General features: G+C 34.9%; 1 long non-coding RNA gene across 2 annotated transcripts in view; it reads left to right on the forward strand.

The window, feature by feature from the left end:
- The window catches only part of LOC126941391 (uncharacterized), a 174,119-nt gene that overhangs the window by 140,512 nt on the left and 8,820 nt on the right, over nucleotides 1-24,787 (forward strand). For both annotated transcript variants that reach the window (XR_007721287.1, XR_007721288.1), the window contains exon 8: nucleotides 19,268-19,427. This is a non-coding gene — a long non-coding RNA (uncharacterized LOC126941391). The remainder of the gene's footprint in view (nucleotides 1-19,267; nucleotides 19,428-24,787) is intronic.

The raw sequence follows: 24,787 nt of genomic DNA on the forward strand, positions 1-24,787 counted from the left end.
TATATATATATACACACACCACATTTACTTTATCCACTCGTTGATTGATGGCCATTTGGGCTGGTTCCATATTTTTGCACTTGCAAATTGTGCTGCTATAAACATGCATGTGCAAGTATCTTTTTCGTATAATAAATTCTTTTCCTCTGGGTAGATACCCAGTAATGGCATTGCTCGATCAAGCGGTAGAATATGTTGGTATAATGTCTTCATGGTTTATAGGAGGAAAATGGTTAAGCAGTAGATCATGCATTCATTCATTCTTATTACTGAAGGATCCATCCTTGAAAAACAATGTCAGGTGTCTTGGTGTTAATGATAGATCCTCTGGCTAGCAGATTAATGATATTTAAAGTGAGATAGTATCTGTCTATGAAGAGCCTTTAACAGAATATTTCTGGTCTAGTATTTTTTATGATAAAGTAGCCTAGACTCTGTATTTATAGGTCATGGCTGCCTGAAAAAATGTTGCATTAGCTATGTAACTATTTTGGTAGAAACTGGGTTCATTTCAGTGTTGTGTTAGCTCTTTTCTGAATAAGTAATGTATTACAGACTTCTAATGTTATTCTGTGCTGAAGCATATCCAATGTATGATAAAGGATTTGCGTGATGTATTGACTTTTATGTACCTTTTCCTGCTTTACCTATGCCTAGAAACCATTTGTATTCTTGACATTTTTTGTAAAGCTTCATATCAGATAAGATCTCTGATTCATGTGAATCTGATTTGACAATTCAAATCTTTTGTGTTGTCCCAATAATGTGATTCATCTCTTCTACTTCTTTACTAATTCCTTTGCATTTTAATATGTACTACAATTATATTGCAAATAGTAGACAGCGTACCTCCTTTGAAGAATAATATAATTTGTTATTCTACTGGAGATAAAAGTAAACAAAATACGTATATGTGTGTATCTGTGTGTGTGTCTATATATAATGGATATATATATATATAACATGTTTAAAATTTGATTTTCAGATTGTATTCGTATAAATTGCCATCTGAATTAGCTTGTCAATAATTTATAATTACCAGAGGCGTTAGCAGAAGATTAAAATAATCTCCATACTTGTTATATTGGTGAGGTAGTGTTGGATAATTTATAGCCTTATATACTATGCATATTCGAAGGAACTCTTTGCCAACAATTAGTTGGCTTTATTTCTGTGTGTCTGCTTCCAGACTGTTCTGTTGATCTATGCATCTGTCCTTTAACTGATACCATGCTGTTTCAATTAATGTAGCTTTATGGAAATTCTTGAAATTAGGTAGTATTAATGCTCAGACTTTGTTTGCTTTTTTCAAAATTGTTTTGGCTATTCAAGTTCATTTTCTTTTCAATACTCATATTGGAATCTATAAAATTGCCTGCTATAAGATAAAAGTCTAAAGGAGGCTATAACCTTCCTTATACCTCTAGCCTTCAGGTGCTTCACAATGTCTGTACTATGTCTGTCTTTACCAATTCATCAGCTGTCACAGCTGAATTCCTTCATTGATGTTTGGTAGCATTGCTCCGGGTCAATGTTAATGTACTTCTTTCCCAGCAGACTCCTCCACATCCTGAGATTTGGGGTTAGTAGCTTGCTTGGTGACCTCAGCTCTTTGATGGGTTCAAGAGAAGTTATAAACTTTCAGTAGGTATGTCTTATTTCCTGGTGTAAGTGTGGTAATGAAGGAATTTAGTGTGAAGAGGGTCTCTCTAGGTTTTTACATCGCTTGTTGGAAACCAGGAGCCTTATTTATTTTTTAACCATTTATTTTGATCAGTTATTGAGTGAGAAGTTAGTCTTTAATTGTGGATGTATCTATTTCTCCTAACTTTAAACAATGTTTTGATTCTTATATTACAGGATCTGTTATTTGGTGCATAAATATTTAGGATTGCTATGTCTGTTTTTAATTTATCCTTTTATTATTTTGAAATGTCTGTGTCCTTTTTAAAAAAATAATTGAATCTTTCTTGTTTTATATTAATACAGCTGTTCCAGCTTTCTTAGGCTTACTATTTTTGTAGTACATCTTCTTCTATCTTTATAGTGAAGCCATGCTTTAAATCCAGCCTGGCAATCTGTAGGTTTTAACCTATTTTTTAATGGAATTAATATTTAATGTTATTGCTATTGTTGGATTGATGTTTACCATGTTTTCTTATTTTTTTTTTGTCTTCTCTTTTTCTGTGTGGTTTTTTATTAGGGAGTAGTTGTTATTTGAATGTATTTTTAGTGGTCCATTTCAATTATTCTACTACACTTTTTGATTATAAAATTTGACATTATTTTGTAGTTGTTTGCTCTAGGGATTATAATATATATCCTAAATTTATCACAGTATACCTAGAGTTAAGATTGTACTTCTTCATGTAAGCTGTAAGCTTTAAGAAATGTGTAATGCTATGGTTATATTTATCCACATAGAGTGTTGTAACTATGTGGGTGAATATATAATATATATTTAAATTAAGGTGAGAAAAATATAATGTTTTATATTTACTGCATATTTTTTATTCTTTTCATCTAGTGGTACTCCTCTTTAGCCTGAATAATTTATTTTTCTCTTTGCATCTTTGCAAGTAAGAAATTCTTTTTGCTTTTATATTTCTGGAATGTCATGATTTCACTCTCCTTTTTGAAGAAGATCTTTGCTGGACATAGAATTTTAGGTGGCAATTTATGTATTTCTTTTAGCACTGTAAGGATATTCATTGTCTTCTGGATTCCTCTTTTTCTGAAGGTAGGTCAGCTGCCATTCATGTCATTCCTCTATGTAGTGTGTCTTTGTTTTTTCTGGCTGCTTGCAGTTTGACTGTGATATGCTTGAGTATGTTTTTCTTCATTGATCTTCAAATTTAAGTTTTAGTTTTCAATATATTTGAAGCATTTTCCACTCTTATTATATATTTGAAACATTTTCCAGCCTTATTTCCTCAAATATTTTTTCTACCTCATACTCTCTCTTCTCCTTCTGTGACTTCGACTGTTCTTTGTTAGGCTGCTCTATTGTCCCACGTGTCACTGAGGCTCCATTCTTTTTCTCTGTTCTTCAGATTAGATAGTTTTTACTGATCTGTGTCTTCCATCTCCAATCCTCTTCTAATCCCATCCACTGAAGTTTAAATTTTCATATATCGTACCATTGATGTCTAAAATCTCCATTTTTATAGTTTTTATTTTTCTGTTGAAATTCCCCATCTTTTCATTCTATATTTTATTTTGTTTCTGAACATAATTATAATAAAATAGCTGATCTATATCTTGATGTATTTGTATTTTTCAGTTGGTTCCTGATGATTGACATCTGACTGTGGATCATATTTTTTTCTGTTTCGCTTGTTTAAGAATTTTGTTTATAAATGAAATATTGTTTATAAAACATTCTGGAGACAAAGTTCTGCTGTCTTTCTCTAAAGAATGTTTATAATTTTTCTATCACGAGTAATCTGGCTCAACTCAAACTCTCGATACCATCTCCCTTACAGTTGGTAGTAGCTAAAATCTGTCTTTAAGACTTTTTTAAGCTTAAAAAGAGTTGCATTCAAACTTTTACTTTCTGCTGAACACCTGGAAGGCTTAAGTATTTCTAGATCAGGGATCAGTTAAGAGTTTGGACAGATTTTAAATGCGGATTTTTGAACTTCCCCACACTGTGCTGTTTTCTCCTGGGGTTTTTTCCACATCTTCTGGATACTCTGACATTCCTGAATCCATGCCTGGAAGACAGATTTCTGCTGAAGGTCCAGACATTCCACCTTGTGTGGAGGTGGACCGTTCCCAGGTGAAAAGTTGCATAAATTCTAACCTACAGAGTTAGAGTTGACTCTCTTCTAGGTTCTTTCTGCTCTGACTACTTATTTTCTCTGTTTTGTTCAGAGTTTGTAATTTTATCTGTAGTATGTTGTGTTAGTCCATTACAAGCTGCTCTGCCATTACTAGAAGAACTTAACTTTTAAGGAAATAAAACTTGTTATTAATTCTAGAAATAGAGTTTCCTTGTAGAAAAGTTGGACAATTTAGGAAAAAAAAGGAAAAGAATTTGTAATCCAATGACCCAGAAATAACCATTATTAACATCTTGAAATACATTATACATTATTACAACGTTTTTTTCTCCCATCTTGTAATACCTGTACGCTGATACACACAAAGTTGGTATATATATATTGTTTTGTATTTCAGTTTTTTTCATTTGTCATATCATAAACATCTCAATTTAATTGGGTATATTTTGGAACAAAAGTTTTGAAAATGAAATAATATGCTCTCATTTGGATATACATAATTTATCTAAATATTATTGTTAACTACTTAGATTGATGCCAGTTTTCATTGTGTTAAATAAGGCTGTGAAACACTCCCTATATGTTAATCTTTTGTTGTATGTCAGATTATTTCATTAGGATTGATTTCCATAAATAAGGGCATTACATCAAAGCATTAAGATGTAAAGATTCCTGCTAATTCTGATTGTTTATCAGAAAGCTTTCTCTTTTTTTTTTTTTTTTTGTTGTTTTTGTTAACCAGTTTACACTTAAATTGCTTGTGTATGAGTTATGCCTCACCACAGCTTCTATATGTACATGTGCTATTGTAAAATACTTCCAATTTCATTTGGGGAAAGGGATAGCTCACTGCAGGTTTAACCTGCATTACCAGTGAGGTTGAACACTAAATATGTTTACTGGCCACCCATAATTATTTTCTGAACTATTTATGTGCTTTACCAACTTTTCTAGTTGAGACCCCTCCTTAGTGACTTCTAAGAACTCTTTATGTCTTATTTACTGACACGTACAACATAACAGACATTGGATGATAGAAACTGTGGTAAACGAAATCACATATAGCTTCTGCCTTCTGAATCTTATAATCTTTTAATCTTTTGCCTGTACTCATTAACTTTTGTTAAAAATATTTTTTATCAAAATAGCCTGTAAATCAAGTAACATGGAAGTACTGTTTTCCTCAGCACTCCTTGCTCAGGGGCACATTCTTTTGGTGCTTATTCCCATGATTGAAGAAGTCATTCTTATTCTTCTCTTTTTTAAGACTGAGAAACACTAGATAAGATCTAAGCACCTCTAAAATGAAAAGTTCAGATGTAGATCAATTGTACTAATGCTTTCTTTACCCCTTATCACTGTTACAGATTTATACAATTTTTAGTCTTTCTCTTAGTTACTTTTGTAACTTAAAATAAGAGACTAAAACCTATTTTTTGTTACATGAAATTTTAGAAATATCTTCCTATTTTGCAATTGGAGGAATTACTCTTTCTTCTTTCTTCATTTATATCTCATACCAACATAAAATGAATTATACCTTCTCTGCACTCAAATGTTTAAAATTGTGCCATGTTTTCTTTGCTTTTTGTGGAAAAAAACTATACACTAAACAGCTTTCTGATTCTTAATTACAACTGTAAAGTATTCTATTGAAAGGATATATTATAACGAATGCCCTATACATAAACATTTACATTGTTTACAGTCTTTTGCTCTTATAAGGTTGAAATATTATCAGTTTTGGATAAAAGTGATGGAATATTGGTAATATATATAACAACCTAATATAAAATTGCTGTTTTTATATTTCCAGATATTTAATTTTGATAAATATTGCCAAAATTTTCTACATAAACCTAGTACATTTGTGTTACTATGAGCAGTTTATGAAGAAATCTGTTTTTTCTTAGATTTGCTAATATTTGCTTGTTCAACTTTGGAGTTTTGCCAATTTGAAAGATGAAAAAATAGGATCTACTATTAGTTATGATTTACATTTCTATTACTATGAGTGATGTTGAGTATCCTTTCATACTTTATAGACCATTTTAACTTCTGTTTGGTGGGTGAGCTGTATTCATATCCTTGAATACTTTTTCTATTAGATTTCTGGATTTTTTTCTTGTTAATTTTTTATGAGGTTTGTAGTTATTAAAAAATTCTAATCTCATATCTGATAGGAGTTGCAAATATTTTCCCAGCTTGTTAATCATCTTTCAATGTTTGACATTTGCTTTTTAATTTACTCCTTAAATTTTTTTTTACCACAGAACTTTTTGATTTCCATATATCTAAAATTTTCTATCTTTTCCTTCATAGCTCTACTTTTTTTTTTTTTTTTTTTTTTTGAGACGGAGTCTTGCTCTGTCCCCAGGCTGGAGTGCAGTGGCCGGATCTCAGCTCACTGCAAGCTCCGCCTCCCGGGTTCACACCATTCTCCTGCCTCAGCCTCCCGAGTAGCTGGGACTACAGGCGCCCGCCACCTCGCCCGGCTAATTTTTTGTATTTTTTAGTAGAGACGGGGTTTCACCGTGTTAGCCAGGATGGTCTCGATCTCCTGACCTCATGATCCGCCCGTCTCAGCCTCCCAAAGTGCTGGGATTACAGGCTTGAGCCACCGCACCCAGCCCATAGCTCTACATTTTAAATAACAGTTAGGTGGTCTTCTTTCTTCAAGATCATGAAATAATGACTCTAGATTTTTTTTCTAATACTTCTGTAGTATTACATTAACACTGAAATCTTTGATCTTGGTTTATTGTGGTATGAAGTGTGGTTTCAAGTTTGTGTGTTTCCAGATGGCCACCCAGTTTTGTCAACATAATTTTTAAACATATATATCCTTATGTACTGATTTGATAATTAAGTTATATAAATATATTTCGGTTTATTTCTCGACTTTTCATTCTTTTCCATTGGTCTGTCCATTCATGTAACAGTAAGATCGTTTTTACTATCAAAATGTGTATTTTAATATCTGGCAATGCCAGTGACTCTTATCTCTCTTATTTTTTTAAAAAGATTTTCTGGCTATTCTTGCTTTTTAGGTGGTCCATATAAACGTTGAGTTGTATTATGTGGTCACAAGTGGAAAGAAACCTTTTGTTATTTTCACTGGGTTCACGTTGAACTTCAATTGACTTATTTAAGATATTGAGTCTTAAATAAATAGTAATTTTACTTCTAGTTGTTTAATTTCACTTCCATATCCATCATGAGAATTTGAGCTATTTTCAAAACTATCGTCCTGAATCTTCCTTAAGTATATTTACTGGAGTTAAAATTTTTATTGTAATGCTATCTTCTATTTTATCTTCCTTTTTAATTATATCTCATTTAGTTCTTTAAATTAATTTTGTACTTTATTATCTATCTCACTACTTTTACTCACTGTGTGGGATTTCATCTTTCTACAAAGATGATAGGATTGATTGTGTATTGGAAGGGTTGGGGAAGGAGAAAAATTCTTGAGTAAAATTAATTTTCTTGTTAAAAGCATTGGCAAAATCTCCAGTGGAATGTTAAATAGTTGTGATGAAAGAGTGATATGTGTATTTAGTAAATTATCCACTGTTTTGTTAAATGTCTTTTTTTTTTTTTTTTTTTTTGTATCTAGAGAGAGATCATGAGAATTTTCCCCTCAGGAACATTTCTCTGATCTATTAATATAATTAACTTTAGATGCCTGATACCAAGTTTATTCATATATTTTTAGAATAAACTCCAGTCAGTTGTTACCTTTTAAGTTGATGTTGACTTTGGCTTGATATAATCAGGATTTTTTTTAATGTTAATATTTGTAAGTGAGGTTAGTCTGTAGTTGTCTTTTTAAATGAAATATTTGTTGGCTTTTATTATCAATATTATATTCATTTTATAAAACAATTGGGATGTTTTCTTTCTTTCTGAGTCCTGAACCCAGTTATATAGCACTGGAATTATTTACTGTCTAATTTCTATTGAAACTACCCAGTGAGATCTCCCAGCTTGGTGCTTTGTTACTGTTAGCTCTTAATTTCTTCTGTGCTAACGAAAGTATAGCATACTAAGTTTCACTGAATCGTGTTTTCCTAGAAAACTATTCATTTTATATAGGTCTTTACAGTAAGTTGCCTAGAGTCATCTGAAGTGGTCTTGTAATTTTAAATGTTTCTGTTCTTACGATTACTTTCTCTTGCTCTTTTATTTTTTCTCTTGAATAAATTAGCTAGTAACAAATCTATGGATCATTTTCAAAAACACCATTCATTCAGTCATTCATTTTTGCTATGTCATCAATTTATGAATGTATCCTAATTTCTTCATTTGTCTTTTTTTTTTTTTTTTTTTGGCGTGTTTGTATTATTATTTTTTTTATTTTCTGACTCTGAGCCAGATGCTTACTGCATTTATTTTCATTTCTTGTTTAAAAATGTTTCCTGTAGGACTTGCTTTAGTTATATTTTGTAAGTTCTGATATATACTGCTTTTATTGCAGTTGTTTCTGTAACTTCAGTTGGTATTTTTCTCCTGACTTTTAAAAGGTTTGCTTTTTAAAATATATATATATTTGTTAGTTTTTGTTTGTTTGTGGTTTCCTTTTCCTTTCTGGCTTAATGTATTGTCAATTTTCTTCTTTTCTATGGACACTTGAAAAGAAGTGTTTTCTACGATTTGAAAGCATAAAGTTTGGTATATAAAAATCATCTTGATTATAACATGCGTTGTTTAAATCTTTTATATGTGTGTGTATATATATATATTTGTCTTCTTGATCTGTCTTAATTAGAGAAGTAAAGTGTTCTTTTAAAAAGGTATTTCTAATTCTCACAGTATCAACTGTAACTGCTCTTTGATGAAATTTGCTACTGATATTTGGTGTTTGATAATAAAATTTTTATGATTTCATTATTATTTGCCTCCCTTGGCATTTTGAAGTGCCCTTATTTGTCTCCATTAATGCTTTTGAACCCTGAATACTGCTTCGTCTGATACTAAGTTTGCAGTCTCTGCTTTCTTTTTGGTTGTATGTTCTGGTCTACTTTTGCCCATATTTGCATTTTTAAACTTTCTAAATAATTTTGTTTTACACATGTTTCCTGTAATAAGCATAGACTTGTCTTTAACTTTGTGATAAAGAGAAAGATTTTTAATATTTATCTGTGAGGTAAGCTCCCTTATATTGGTCAAGATGATATTCATATTTTATTTCTGTTATAATGTTTTGTTATGTTTTCTGTTTAACATATAGGCACACCTCATTTGATTTCACTTCACAGATATTGCATGCTTTACAAGTTGAAGGTCTGCAGCAATCCTGCATGAAGCAAGTCTGTTGGCAACATTTTCCAATAATGTGTGCCCACTTTGTGTCTCTGTATCACATTCTGGTAATTCTCACAATATTTCAAACTTTTTTATTCTTACTAGATCTGTTATGGTGATCTGTGATCAGTGATCTTTGATGTTACTAATGTATTTAGAGGGCCACAGTTCAGAGGGCCGTGAACTGTGCCCATATAAGATGGCAAGCTTCATCAATAAATGTTTATGTTCTGATTGCTCCATTGACCAGCTGTTCCTGTCTCTCTCTCCTCAAACCTCACAATTCCCTGAGACACAACAATGTTGAAATTAGGCCAGTTGATAAACCTACAGTGGCCTCTAGGTGTTCAAGTGGAAAGAAGAGTCACATGTCTCTCATTTTAAATCAAAAGCTGGGAATAAACAAGCTTCGTGAAGAAAGCATGTCGAAAGCTGAAATGGGCGGAAAGCTAGGTCTCTTGTGCCAGTTAGCCAAGTTGTGACTGCAAAAGAAAAGTTCCTGAAGGAAATTAAAAGTGTTACTCCAGTAAAAATACAAATGATAAGAAAGCTAAACAGCCTGATTGCTGATATGAATAAAATTTTAGTTATCTGGATAGAAGATAAAACCAGCCACAACATTCCCTTAAGCCACAGCCTAATCCAGAGCAAGACCCCAACTCTCTTCAATTCTGTGAAGGCCAGAGAGAGGAGGAGACTGTAGAGGAAGAGTTTGAAGCTTCCAGAGGTTGGTTCATGCATTTTGAAAAAAGAAGCCATCTCCATAACATGAAAGTAGAAAGTAGAGCAGCAAGTGCTCATGGAGAAGCTGCAACAAATTATTCAGAGGGTCTAGCTAAGATCATTGATGGAGGTGAACAGCAGGTTTTCAATGTAGACAAAATGCCTTATATTGGAAGAAAATGTCATCTAGGCTGTCATAGGCAGAAAGAATAAGTTAATGCCTGGCTTCAGAGCTTCAAAGGACAGGATGGCTTTTAAACAGGCACTAATGTGGCTGATGACTTTAAGTTAACGCAGTGTTCATTTACCTTTTTGAAAATCTTAGGGCCCTTGAGAATGATGCTAAATCTACTCTACCTGTGTTCTATGAATGGAACAACAAAGCCTAGATGATAGCACATCTGTTTATAGCATAGTTTACTGAATATTTTGAGTAAACTATTTCAGTAAACATTGATGAGACCTATTGCTAAGAAAAAAAATCCTTTCAAAATATTACTGTTCAATGACAAAACACCTGGTCACCCAAGAGCTCTGATGGAGATACACAAGGAGATTAATGTTGTTTTCATATCTGCTAACGCAACATCCATTTTTTAGTTCATGGATTGAGTAGTAATTTTGATTTTCAAGTCTTATTATTTAAAACATTCATTTTAGAAGGCCAAAGCTGCCATAAATAGTAATTTCTCTAGTGGATCTGGGCAAAATAAATTGAAAACCTTCCCGAAAGGATTCACCATTCTAGATACTGTCAAGAACATTCATGATTCATGGGAGGAGGTCAAAATATCCACATTTGTAGTTGATTCCAAACTTCATAGATGACTTTGAAGAATCCAGGAGCTCAATGAAGAAAGTAACTGCGGATGTGGTGAAAATAGCAAGAGAACTAGAATTAGAAATGGACTCTGAAGATGTGAATTAATTACTATAATCTCATAATAAACCTTGAATGGATAAGGAATTGCTTCTTATGAATGAGCAAAGAAAGTGGTTTCTTGAGATGGAATCTACTCCTGGTGAAGATGTTGTGAACATTGTCGAAATGACGGCAAAAGATTTAGACTATTATATAAACTTAGTTGATAAAGCAGTAACAAGTTTTGAGAGGATTGACTCCAGTTTCGAATGAAGTTCTACTGTGGATAAACTGCTCTCAAACAGCACTACATGCTACAGAGAAATCTTTTGTGAAAGGAAGAGGCAATTGATGCAGCAAACTTCACGGTGGTCTTATTTTTTAAATTACCACCACCCTGATCAGTCAGCAGCCATGAACACAGAGGCAAGACTCTCTACCCCAAAAAGATTATAATTGCTGAAGGGCTCAGATGATTCTAAGAATTTTTTTGGGCAAGAAAGTATTTTTAAATTAAGGTATGTACATTGTTTAGACATGATGCTATTGCACACTTAATAGGTAACAAGATAGTATAATCACAACTTTGAAATATACTGTGAAACCAAAAAAATCTGTGTAACTCACTTTATTGTGATATTCACTTTATTGCTGTAGTCTGGAATGGAACCTGTAGTATTCCCTAGATATGCCTGTACATGTGTTTATGTACAACTGTAGATATATTTAAACATTTGTACTATTTTATCTCTTCTTTCTTGAAAAGTTAGCCTTTTTGATATATGGAAAAGTGATACTTGTTTTCATTACTACCTTTATAATACCCTTTATATTGAAATCCTTTTTTGATACCTTTTATGTCTGTCTGTCTATCTGTCCATGTATCACCTGTCTCTTTATCATCATCATCATCATCATCATCATCATCATCATCACCAGCACCAGTATCTTATCCTTTTCTCTTATGAGCAATAATAAAATTAGCTTATGTATTAGTCAGGGTTCTCTAGAGGGACAGAACTAATACGATATATATATGTATGTATGAAAGGGAGGTTATTAAGGGGAATTGACTCATGCAGTCACAAGGCGAAGTCCCTCGACAGGCCATCTGCAAGCTGAGGAGCAAGGAAGCCAGTAGTGGCTCAGCATCCCAAAACCTCAAAAATAGGGATGCCAACAGTGAAGTCTTCAGTCTGTGGCCAAAGGCCCAGGAATCTCTGGCAAATCACTGGTGTAAGTCCAAGACTCCAAAAGCCAGAGAGCCTGGAGTCTGGTATTTGGGGGCAGGAAAATCCAGCATGGGAGAAAGATTAAGGCTGTAGGACTTAGAAAGTCAGCTAATTCCACCTTCTACCTGATTTTTCTAGCCACTCTGGCAGCCAGTTGGATGGTGCCCACCCAGATTGAAGGTGACTCTGCCTCTCACAGTCCGCTGACTCAAATGTTAATCTCCTCTGGCAACACACTCATAGACACAGCCAGAAACAATACTTTGCATCCTTCGATCCAGTCAAGCTGACACTTAATATTAACCATCACAGCTTACATCCTATTTCTTCTCCTTTCCCTTCCATTTCCTAATGACTCAGCTTTATGTTTATGTCTTTTGTTTACATTGATTATTTTGTGGTGAAGTCTGGGATTTTAGTGTAATAATCACCCAAATAGTATACATTGTACCCAATAGGTCATTTTTCATCCCTCAGCCCCCTCTGCCCCTCCCTGCTTCTGAGTCCCCAGTGTCTACTATACCACTCTGTTTGCATACTCATTGCTTAGCTCCCATAAGTGAGAACATGTGGTATTTGGTTTTCTGGTCCTGAGTTACTTCTCTTAGGCCATTGGCTTCCAGTCCTACCCAAGTTGCTGCCAAAGACATTATTTCATTCTTTTTATGGCTGAATACATACATACATAGATAGCACTATCTTTCTTGACTTTTCCATATGCTTATGCTTCTAGACCTTGCCTCATCATCCTTATTTGTTTCCTTTATATCCCTGGTGTTGCATATGACACAACCTCTAACTTTACTCCACCTTCTATATTATGTCCCTCCTTTCCTCCAATGTCTTGTGGTTGTATTACTTTTCACTGTCACAGCACAGAACATTTAGCTCCTATTCTGTCTTCTTTATCCTCACCTTTATTTGTGTCTTAGATCTGCTGCTAAATATATTTTTGTCTCAGATGTACAAGTAAACATATTCAGTGCCTAGAGCTGATCCTTTTGCTAGATATTCTCTAATTATTTATGCATTGGCTAAAACTAATTCTTTATTAGTTCTCTAAAGAAAAGTCCACATGAAAAAATTGCTACCTGAACTGCTTCATATTTAAAACAAAGTACTGTAACCTTTATAGTTGAAGGGCATCTTGTCTGGATAGAAAATCTTTGGCTCATTTTCTCCTCAGAATATACTGTAAATGTTCCTGAACTGGATTCTGTCTTCTGTTTTTGTCAAGGTGTTTGAGACCAACTTAATGCTCTTTCTCTTAGAAGCAGGTTGGCAGTCAATCTGATACTTTTGCGTATGAAAAGGAATAATATTAGTAATTAGCTTGAGGAAGAAGTCTAAACCAAGATAACGCCAGGTTAACTGGGGCATTTTGTTTTTTATTTGCCCAGAGAACCAAAGCTTCTTCATTCAAAAGTCCAATAATTTTCTAGGATATGTATTTTTCTCAAAAGAAGGCATAGAAATGGCCCACAAACATATGACAAAGTGCTCAACATCTCTAATCATCAGGAAAATGCAAATTAAAACCACAGTGTGGTATCTCCTTACCCCAGCCAGTATGGCCATTATTAAAAAATTTTTAAAAAGATGTTGGTACAAGTGTGGTGAAAAGGGAACATTTATACAGTGCTGGGGGGAATGTTAATTAGTACAACCTCTATGGAAAAGTGTATGGAGAGTTCTCAAGAACTAAAAGTAGATCTACCATTCAATTCAGCATTGTGTATCTACCCAAAGGAAAATAATTATGTTATAACAAAGACACCTGCATATGTAAGTTTACTACAGCACAATTTATAATTGAAAGATATGGAATCAACCTAAGTGCCCATCAACTGATGAGTGGATAAAGAAAATGTGGTATATATACACCATGGAATATTACTCAGCTATAAAAAGAATGAAATCATATATCATTGGCAGCAACTTGGGAAGAACTGGAAGCCATTGGCCTAAGTGAAGTAACTCAGGATCAGAAAACCAAATACCACATGTTCTTACTTATGGGAGCTAAGCAATGAGTATGCAAAGGCAAACAGAGTGGTATAGTAGACATTGGAGACTCAGAAGCAGGGAGGGGCAGAGGGGACTGAGGGATGAAAAATGACCTATTGGGTACAATGTACACTATTTGGGTGATGATTACACTAAAATCCCAGACTTCACCACAAAACAATTCATCTATATAAACAAAAAACATTCTGCTATTGAAATTTTTTAAAAATCTAAAAAAATGAAAAAAATTATTTTAGAATCCTTCTTGGTGGTAACTATAAATTTTCCCAGAGGAAACCCTTTCATTATGTGGATTCAAATCTTCTTTTAACTTCAGTAAGAGTTTTATTAATTATTACTTTAAATTTTTTTTAATTCTCTGGGGAATCCTCTCTCTCTCTCTCTCTCTCTCTCTGTTTTTTTTTCTCTCTCTCTCTGTCTCTCTCTCTCTCTATATATATATATGTATCTTTTGTATCTCTTTGTTATCCCTTTTGTCCCTTTTCATACCTTACTTTATTTGAGTTTCTCATTTCCTTCCTTATATGCCTTATTCCACTTTCCACAGTTTCTGTGTTTCTATTCTTTCAAAATTTGGTTATTCCTAAAATATTTTTCTCTTTTTGTATTTTTTATTTCTTTCCCTAAGTTTCTCAATTCCTCTATTGTCTGATCAGCTCTTCTCATAATTCTTTAGTTTCTGTTTGTGTTTCTTCCTTCATATTGCTATTGTATTATATTCACTTTAGTTCCTTAAAGATATTAAGTTGTAATTTTTATCTATGTTGTGGCAACCTTTTTTCAGGCATGTTTTTATTATCCTTCCAGACATACTGTCTCCACTTTTTTACATTTTTTGTATGGAGACAAAATATATTCTGTTCTATTAATTATATCCTAGATTTTATTGAACTATGGGAGAAGAATGGACATTGGACAGGGTGGCTTTTTATCCTCACAGCTCAAAGGCTCCTCCTCACTGCTACAGTGAAAAATTCAAATACAGAAGCTCTGCACAGCCACTCTTTCTCCACTGTCAGACCCTCCAATAGTTGAGGCCTGGGCTTCTCAGGTGTCTTTCTTTTGTCTTTTAGAAATTATATTTTGCAGATGATTTCGGAGCACTACATCTTCTGAGCCCCTGCCACTTTCTTTTTGTTGCCCTCTGCCACTTTCTGCCAGCCCCAGTAACATCGTCCTGGACAAACTAGACCTTGAAGCATGTTTCTTCCCAGGTTTGCATCTTTCCTGTCTGGAAATCCACTGTTTTTCTCTGAAGTACCTTAAAAAATTTTTAGAGAATAAATGGGAATATTAAACAATTAGCTGTCACCAAATTCATACAGAGAACAGACCCTCTCTGGATATTTGCTCAATATTTTTTTTTTTTTTTTTTTTTTGAGATGAACTTTCACTCTTGTCACCCAGGCTGTGGTGCAGTGGCACGATCTTGGCTTACTGCAACCTCCACCTCCCAGGTTCAAGTGATTCTCCTGCCTTAGCCTCCCTAGTAGCCGAGTGCCACCATGCCTGGCTAATTTTGTTCGTATTTTTAGTAGAGAAGGGGTTTCACCATGTTGGACAGGCTGGTCTCGAACTCCTGACCTCAGGTGACCGCCCACCTCGGCCTCCCAAAGTGTTGAGATTACAGGTGTGAGCCACCGTTCCCAGCTCCAACATTTAAGTTTTTATTAAAGGTTCCCCTACTCTGTATTATTTATCTTTCAAATACCCTCCTTCTGCTCTCTCTCTCTCACATCTTCTATTGAGTTCCTTTTTTTGTTCATGGAGTCTTCCAGCCATGGATTTTTACATCCTTCTACTGCAAAATGTATGGGTTGACTCCTTGGACTTCACTGGCTCTGTTTTGATGGACATTCAGTCAGAACATGAGTCCTTCAGCTCTGGGCAATTCTTTTCTGTTATGATTGTAGTATCCACCCTTGATTGTCCTCAACCTTATTTTTCTGTCTCTCTTTAATTATACAGTAACATCTGTAGCCTCTCAGACTTTTTATTCCCTCCTTCAGTGTTCCTTGTTCATAACTTTGTTTTTGTTTTGTGACACTTTTTGTGATCATTCCAAACACACTTGTAGTTTTCAAAGTTCGTGTCTGTTTTCTGAACTTTTCCTAAGGCCATTGAAATGTTTGTCTATTTGGCTTTCTTTTATATGCTGCTGGTTCTTTTCACCTACCTGGCATTTTCTATTTCTTTATCCATACTTAAGAAAGATGTGGCTTTTCTATGCTGCTGTAAAACACTTTTCTAGACATTTTCTCTAAGGAGCTCTGTGTATGGCCGCTTTGCCAGGTAGAGTTACAGGATCCAGCGGGTGGCTGCAGACCCCATTCCCCAACTCAATGCCAGCATCAATAGCATTTTGGTTTTTAGCAGGAGAGGGGAGATGAAGCGGAGAGGACACTTGCCACAGGAATCCTTTGCCCCCAACATTGGTTATAATTCCTTTAGAAAATAGCCTTTAGAGTTTCACCTGGGAAGAAAAGGCTGGCTGTGTGTACTCTGCATTTGACTTTTTTGGGGTAGAAGTAAATTAGGGGTCCTGACTATTCTAGTTGCCTCATATATAACTCCGCAGTGACTTCCCTGTACCTGTAATTCACAATATATACTTACCCATGTCATTTCTTAGATGTGTGCTCAATAATTCCATGTCTCAGGAGTACTTGAAATGTATGCGTATTAAGAGAATTGCTACAAACCCTCTGAGCCCTATGGCCAATTTATGAATAGGGTCTGTTCATTTTATATTGATCTCCCTTCAACCTTCTGAGCAGTTCAATGTCTTTTCCTTTATCACACTTTCACCATCTTTCTCTCTTTTTTTTTTTTAAGGAGAAGAGACTCTCCTTTCCCCCAAAACCAAGAATCATGTTTCTTCTCCTTTTTTAAGGTCTTGTATTTTGGCTTATTCTCTCATATTCTGGCAGACTGCCTCTACATGGAAGTTACCTAAATGGCCCCATTTGAGCAATCTTTCCAGTTGACTTTGGGCTTCATAGAAGGCTGAATTAAGTAACAAGAAAGTTTTGATGAGAATAGACAGTGAGGGCATCACAGGATGAGCAAATAGGTCCTGGAGGAGTCCATGGGTCATTCATTGACAAATAATCCTTACTATAAGCATAAGACACTTAAGGAATCAAAATATCTAGAATTACAAAATAATAAAAAAGTATGGGCCGGGCGCGGTGGCTCACGCCTGTAATCCCAGCACTTTGGGAGTCCGAGACGGGCGGATCACGAGGTCAGGAGATCGAGACCATCCTGGCTAACACAGTGAAACCCCGTCTCTACTAAAAAAATACAAAAAACTAGCCAGGCGAGGTGGCGGGCGCCTGTAGTCCCAGCTACTCGGGAGGCTGAGGCAGGAGAATGGCATAAACCCGGGAGGCGGAGCTTGCAGTGAGCTGAGATCCGGCCACTGCACTCCAGCCTGGGCGACAGAGCGAGACTCCATCTCAAAAAAAAAAAAAAAAAAAGTATGTCTACTAAATAAAAATAACCAAATAGGACAACTTACTTTGTATTTGCCTAGAGTCCTATGCTTGCTTATTTCACATATGTACACTATGACATTTTTAAAAGCCTGACATCTTCTGAATGAGTCCTTGGTTCTTATTTCTCTCCTATTCTCTGGTCCCTTTGTAACACTTCCTTTGTAACACTTCCTTTGTAGCACTCGATGTTCCAGTGCTGATTTTCTATTTGGCTTTTTTTGGTTATAGGTCAGTCCTATAATTTCTTCCATTTGTTCCCCTCCTCCCCCAAAAGCGACCCATTTGAACTTGTGATAGCTGTTCCAGTGTATTCCAGATGCAGGCGTCTTCCTGTTTTCCGTCTGAATACTGTCTGCACACTCAAAGGTCAGACACCCCATTATTGAGCAAAAGTATAAAGTCCCAAATCCAGAGCACAGAATCCATTAATTCTTAACAATCAGTTCTAGCCGTTAGCTAATAGAACAAACTGCACATCAATAACAGTACTCTGAACAGGATCACACACTTGGCCCATGCAGAGGGTTGTAATTTGCCATATAAAACATTGAGCTCAGGAAAGGATGCCTGGAGAACACAAGATACTGAACAAATTGTGAGGTTTTAATTTAAAAACTTAAATGGACAGAGGCGTAGCATCACTGGTAAGTGGCACTGAGAATTTCAGGCGATGCTGCCTGTGGCTGCCTCTAGTGAGAATTATTTGTTAAAATGACTTGTACTGGTGTCAGACAACCAGAGGGTTCCTCTCACCTGTCAATTTATCTAATAAAGGAAGAGACAAACCTGCACTAGATTTCTGTATTGACTTTTCAAGAAATACTGCAGCCCTCCAGGTGCCATCCTATAAAAACATCAGAAAACATGGTAGAGAGCTTCTTCCCTATGGGTGTTTTTAATCCATTCACACCAATATCAACCAAGTAAATAGAGCAAAGCTTCAGTCATAAAGCATGCTTTTGACTGTAATAGTCTAAAATTTAACTTTATTATGTGTCTTTATATGGTTTTGTGTGGAAAGTTGGAGAAGGTTGCCATGACTGATAAAAATCTTTTCTCTCTGTTTGATTTATACTGATTCTTTCCATAACAATTATATGATTTTTAAAAATTAAACTACCCTTCCTTGCCAAGAAAATGGCAATCTTTTTTAGTTCATCATATAATTTGTCTCTAAAATGCCTGTCTTCATAATATGCCGATCATTACAGTGATGCATATTTGATGAAAACGGGTAATAAATAACATTCAAAGCCTATTTCTAAGCATTGATTGATGTACATATTGTTTTGTCTCCTGTGTTTAATGGCCACGTCTTCCTTTTTTTTTCTAGTTTTTCAGCAGCACCCGCTGAGGAGTAAATGAGAACTGACCTGTTTTGAAATCTTCCAGAAATGAAATTCTCATCCTGTTACATTTGTAGCTGGGGAGGGGATTTGGCACATGTTGCCATTCATTTGCAAATACAAAGTCACCCACTCGAAAGCCTATTCACAATGAGGAAGGCGCAGTCTATCAAACAAGATCAAGGGTACTTTTTATAGACTCACAAACATCTCTCTTTATGTACATACATAAAGAGGCTGATAAGAATAGATTTTTTCTCACTGGAAAAAGTCCCTTAAGTATAAATACCCAGTTCTATGAAATTTATTGATCATAAAGGGGAAATGCTGTAGCAAAAGTGCCACTAAGCGACTCGCGCTGTATTTATACATAGCATGTATATGGCTTGGTACTATTGAGAAACTCTCTTGTGCATTTTTCTGGAAAAATCAGTTCAGACAAATTCGTAATGAGAACTTTATTCCATTCTTATATCACTTGCAGATAACCACTTGACAGTGTGCTCAGATATTAAATTCTTGGGGAAAGGAAAAGGTTTTGCCTGAGGTCTCGGAATGCCTATGCTATTGTAAGCCTGCGTGAAATCCTGGCCACAAGCCCCCGCTCACATCCAGGTTGTGTACCTGCTGGGTCAGAGTCACAGGTCAGTGATCACTCTAACCACCACTCAGATTCTAGGTCAGCAAAGTGGAAAACCTATCATTCCTTTCAGCCTTCTGAATCAGTTTGCATTTTTCCCTTTCTTTCTAACGCCAACTTTCTACTTTTCTCCTTATAGGAGTAGTCTGTGGGTCCAAGCATTGTGCATTTGTTCAGTTCACTTGTTTCTTCCTTTGCTGCTGACTTACTTTTGAAATGTAATATATATCAAATAAGGGAGCATTTGCATCCACGTCCAGGAAAGATGAAAAAGATTGGGGTGGGAAGAGTTAAAGCTCACGGAGAAAGATAACTATGTTATTTATTTATTTATTTATTATTTATTTTGAGAGAGAGATGGGGTCTTGCTCTGTCGCTCAGGCTGAAGTGGGTGGTGCAATCATAGGTCACTGCAACCTCAAACTCCTAGTCTCAAGCAATACCCCTGTCTCAGCCTCCTGAGAAGCTGAGACTACAGGTGTGTACCACCACACTAGGCTAAACTACATAAAAATTAAATATGAGAAATAGTTACCTATGCAAAGGATTTGCATAGGCCGCCTCAACATTGTTTCAATTCTAAAGTACTCTAAAGCTGCCAAGAAATTCCTACTTTAGTTGATTGGCAACAATGCTCTTTTTGTTTCTTTTTGTAAAGATGTTCACATTCTTAATTCTTGTTTAACCTCTGAATTAGATAAAGAACATAGGTTGGTCAATATAAAAATATGTATTATTATTCTGGGATCCTTCCATAAAATTGTTTCTAAATATGAGTTAATCACACTCTGCTCTCTGACTGCTCACTGTTTCCCTATTTTGCTACTTTTACTTCTTTGTCATTTAAATCTCTAGAGATGGCATAGATTCCAAGGACAATTTTTTCCTCCCAGCCATCTGAATATGATGATTTAAAATGGTAAAATTTACTCTTCATTTGTAGATATGCATTTATTTGCAACATCTTCTCAACCAGTTTCCATCATTCAACTAATCCCTACACCGATCAGACTAATAATTACATATTTACTATGAATACATGTCCAGTACTATACTTGGTGCTATAGTGAATTAGAAAAGTATAACAGTGCCCTGGTTTTTGATGACTCTTTACCGTAATCAGCTCTTACCTGGCCAATGAGCTGACTCTGCAAATCCTGCCTATCATATTGGAAATTCACCACTATTAGAGCTGTTCACATTCTTAAAGTATGCACTATGAGAAATAAGAAAGTGACTGAAAAACTGAGCATTTGGGCTCAATCGCTGTTTAAGTTTCAAGGTTTTAATATGTTCAAAATATTCCCATTATAATCGAATTTATGTTTATTATTCATCAATATGTGCTTATAAATGATAGCAAACATGCAGGCTGCACATTTGTTGAAATAAATGTTTTTTAGCTTAAGTAATGTAAAGTTTTTAAAATTTAGTTTAATTACTATAAAAGAAGAAACAGAGATTCTGGAAAAGTTGGATATCTTTTAAGTTAGAAGTTAGAAAAACATTTTTTAAAAAATAACTTGAAGATTGAATTACTAAGGTTTCAAGATTTCAAGTTGGTTATCTCCAGTGCCTTAGAAACACCCGCATTTTCACAGAAAGAATTTGACAATCCAACCTAAATCAATATCATATATAATTATTCTTTCTATTATATAAGATGCTATTATATTAGACTACTGCTCCATTACTGTTATATTAGAACTGCTGCCTAGATAATAATTATACCTGCTTAAGTCTATAACATAGTAAAATATAATTTTATATAACAGATTCTCACAAGGTGGTCCGTTAAAGTTGTCTTACAGAGTTATACAATAAAATTAAAACATGAAAGAAATAATCTGTCTTGCTGTCAATCTCAAATACTAATTTGAGTGGGTGTTTTTATTTTAAGAATGCTTTTTGGTTCTTTTACATATTATTCACCTTTATCATTTTCACTGAGATCTTGAAAGAAGTATTGCTTTTCATGACTTTGTCATTAGCTCTTGTTATCTGACCTGCATTTAGTGAATGATGACATTTGAATGTGAATTATGAACATTTAGGTATATTCACTTTTATAAAAATCATCATCATTCTGGTCAGAAAGTACATCTCCTAAGACTGAGATACTACATACAATTATTAAATGATCTGGGGTAAGCAATGTAGAGAAAGAACAAAATGCTATCCAACTTGTAATCACCACCTGTTATAGTAACTGTCTTAAGTGGCAAAAAATTACTGTCGGTGCTTTCTGGAGCCATTAAGAGCTTGCTGCACCCTGGAGTGCTATGAGCCATAAAAGCAGAGTGGAGATAAACACGCTCTGGGGTGTCATAAGCTATGAAGCACAGATGTGTTCACCCATATTATGATAACCATTGCTTAGAGAAATCCTGTTTTTAGTGGAAGAAGATGAAGAAGGAAAAATGCATTTTTTATTCAATAAAAACCTAGCAACTTAATCTCCTATTTTTTAAGCACATGGGGCAATTGAACTGAGAAGTTTTACATAGGTATATCTGTGTCCTTAGATATTCTTTTCAATATTACAAACTTTCTCCAAGTGAAACAAGACCTGACTATATATTATATATAGTCATTGAATAAAACAACTCAAAACTTCATCCTTAGCATTAGGACTTTTAAAAAGTTACCTGGTTGATAAGTATCTTTAGGCTTCTGTTATCGTCAGCTTACAAAGAAAAGATAAATAAGAGAATTCCAGTGTATTTTCCTCAATATGGAACTGACGCAGTGTAAAATTTAAAAAACAAAAACGTGGAGCTCTGGTAGGAATCACCTTTCAGACAGGGTGCTCTTCAGATCAACATTATGAATTGGTTTTATTATTCTTGTTGTTGTAAGTAAACAGGCCGTCTGTTATTATAAGCAAAGAATAAGGTAGGTCTCAAAATAAGGAAGCCTTAGAAACTAGTGGTTTTTCAACCTTATCTGTGCTCCAATGTTATGGTGTTGAAGTAGATTTTGTTAGCTAGTATATGTTGGAGTTTTAAAATGTCTCTTCAGGCCAGGCACGGTGTCTCACACCTGTAATCCCAGCACTTTGGGAGGCCGAGGCGGGTGGATCATTGGAGGTCAAGAGTTCAAGACCAACCTGACCAACATGGTAAAATCCAATTCCTACTAAAAATACAAAAATTAGCTGGGCGTGGTGGCGCATGCTTGTAATCCCAGCTACTCAGGAGGCTGAGGCACAAGAATTGCTTGAACCCGAGAGGCGGAGGTTGCAGTAAGCTGTGATCATGCCGCTACACTCCAGCCTGGGTGAGAGAATGAGACTCTGTCTCCAATCAATCAATCAATAAAATTCAAACAAAATGTCTCTTTTTCTTTTCCCTTTGGGTTCCACTTCCTGTGGAGCATATTTGTACAGATAGCAGTGATTCCAACAAATGTGGCCTTTGATTTTTCTTGAGGAAAATAGAAGTTACTAGGCTCAACTTAAAAGGACCTCTAAGCCGGGTGCAGTGGCTCATGCCTGTAATTCCAGCACTTTGGGAGGCTGAGACAGGCGGATCACGAGGTCAGGAGATCGAGACCATCCTGACTAAAACAGGGAAACCCCGTTTCTACTAAAAATACAAAAAAATTAGCTGGACGTGGTGGTGGGTGCCTGTAGTCCCAGCTACTCTGGAGGCTAAGGCAGGAGAATGGCGTGGAGCGAGACTCCATCTCAAAAGAAGAAGAAGAAAAAAAACCTCTACAAGATCTAAGAATTAAAGAAGGGAGAGCAATGTAATAACCACAATAAAAGGGTGTGAAGAAAGTTTCCAAATACCCAGACAATCCAATATTTTTGTCTATAATATACTCCGGTAAAAGTATGTTATCTCAGACGTATATGGAAGTGTTTAATGGTCAATAAACTCTAGAGGAGGATGTTTAAAGCTATAACCGATGAACCCCCTGAAACTATAGTAAGTGTGTTTTGCTGCTGTGGTCTTGTTGCTGCTGTGGCCTTGTTTAAGGATTATTGAATTCTGTGGGTTTGTCAGATTCTCAAGAATCTAATCTGTGACTCCAAAAAGGACCAGGACCAAAGTTTGTATCAAGAGAAATTTTTAAATATTTTATTAGTTAAAAATATTTTTAACTAATACAAGTGAAAGTATAACTTACCAAAAATTGTGGAATGTAGCAAAAGCAGCAATCAGAGGGAAGTTTATAGCATCGAACACTTATATTACAAAAGAAGAAAGATGTAAAATAAATAATTTAAGCTTCCGTGTTAGGAAACCAGAAAAAGAAGAACAAATTAAATTCAAAGTATGCAGAAGGAAAGAAATAATTAATAGTACATCAGAAATCAATCAAATTGAAAACAGGAAATCAAGAGAGAAAATAAAACCAAAGCTGATTATTTGAATGTCAGTAAAATCAATAAGACTCTAATGAGGCTAACTAGGAAAAGGAGAGAGAAGACACACATTACTAGTATAAAAAATGAAAAGTGAAATGGGTCATTACTACGGATCCCATGGATGTTAAATGGATAATAAAGGAATATTATGAGCTACTCTGTGCCCAGAAATTTGATAACCTAGATAAAATGGAAAGAGTTCTTGAATGACACAGTGTGCCAAAATTCAGACAAGAGGAAATAGGCAATATGAATAGGCCTACATCTGTTAAAGAAATTGAATCAATAATTAATAACCTTTCAAAATGGAAAGCAACAGGACCCCACATGCTCAATGGTGAATTCCACCAAACATTTCAGGAAGAAAATCTATCAGTGCTCTACAATCTCTGAGAAGACAGAAGCAGTGTTAATACTTCCTAACTCATTATATTAGGCCAGCATCACCCTGATACCAAAACAGACAAAGACAAAGGTATTACAATAAAATAACACTACAGACCACTATCTCTCATGCATATACATGCCAAATCCTCAACAAATTATTAGCAAACAGAATTCAACAATGTATAAAAAAACAGTATATACTATGAGTAAAATTTATCTCAGGTGTGCAAAGCTGGTTTAACATTAGAAAATTAATATAACCTTTCACATCAATAGCTTAAAGAAGCTCAATCACATGATCATATCAATAGACACAAGAAAGCATTTGACAAAATCTAACACTCATTTATGGTAAAATCAGTATATTGCAAATAAAAGAGAACTCATCAACTTGCTAAAGGATATCTACATGAAATTTACAGCTAACATGCCTAGTGGTTACATGTATATGGTCACCTGTTCTTTGACAAAGAAACAAACGTGATGCAGTGAAGCAAACATAGTCTTTTCAACAAATAGTGCTGAAAAAAACAATATATCCATAAGCAAAAAAAAAAACCAAAAAAGAATGTAAACACAGAACTTAAACCCCTGACGAAAGT

The sequence above is a fragment of the Macaca thibetana genome, chromosome 18 (genome assembly GCF_024542745.1).
Source record: "Macaca thibetana thibetana isolate TM-01 chromosome 18, ASM2454274v1, whole genome shotgun sequence".
Taxonomy (NCBI): Eukaryota; Metazoa; Chordata; class Mammalia; order Primates; family Cercopithecidae; genus Macaca; species Macaca thibetana.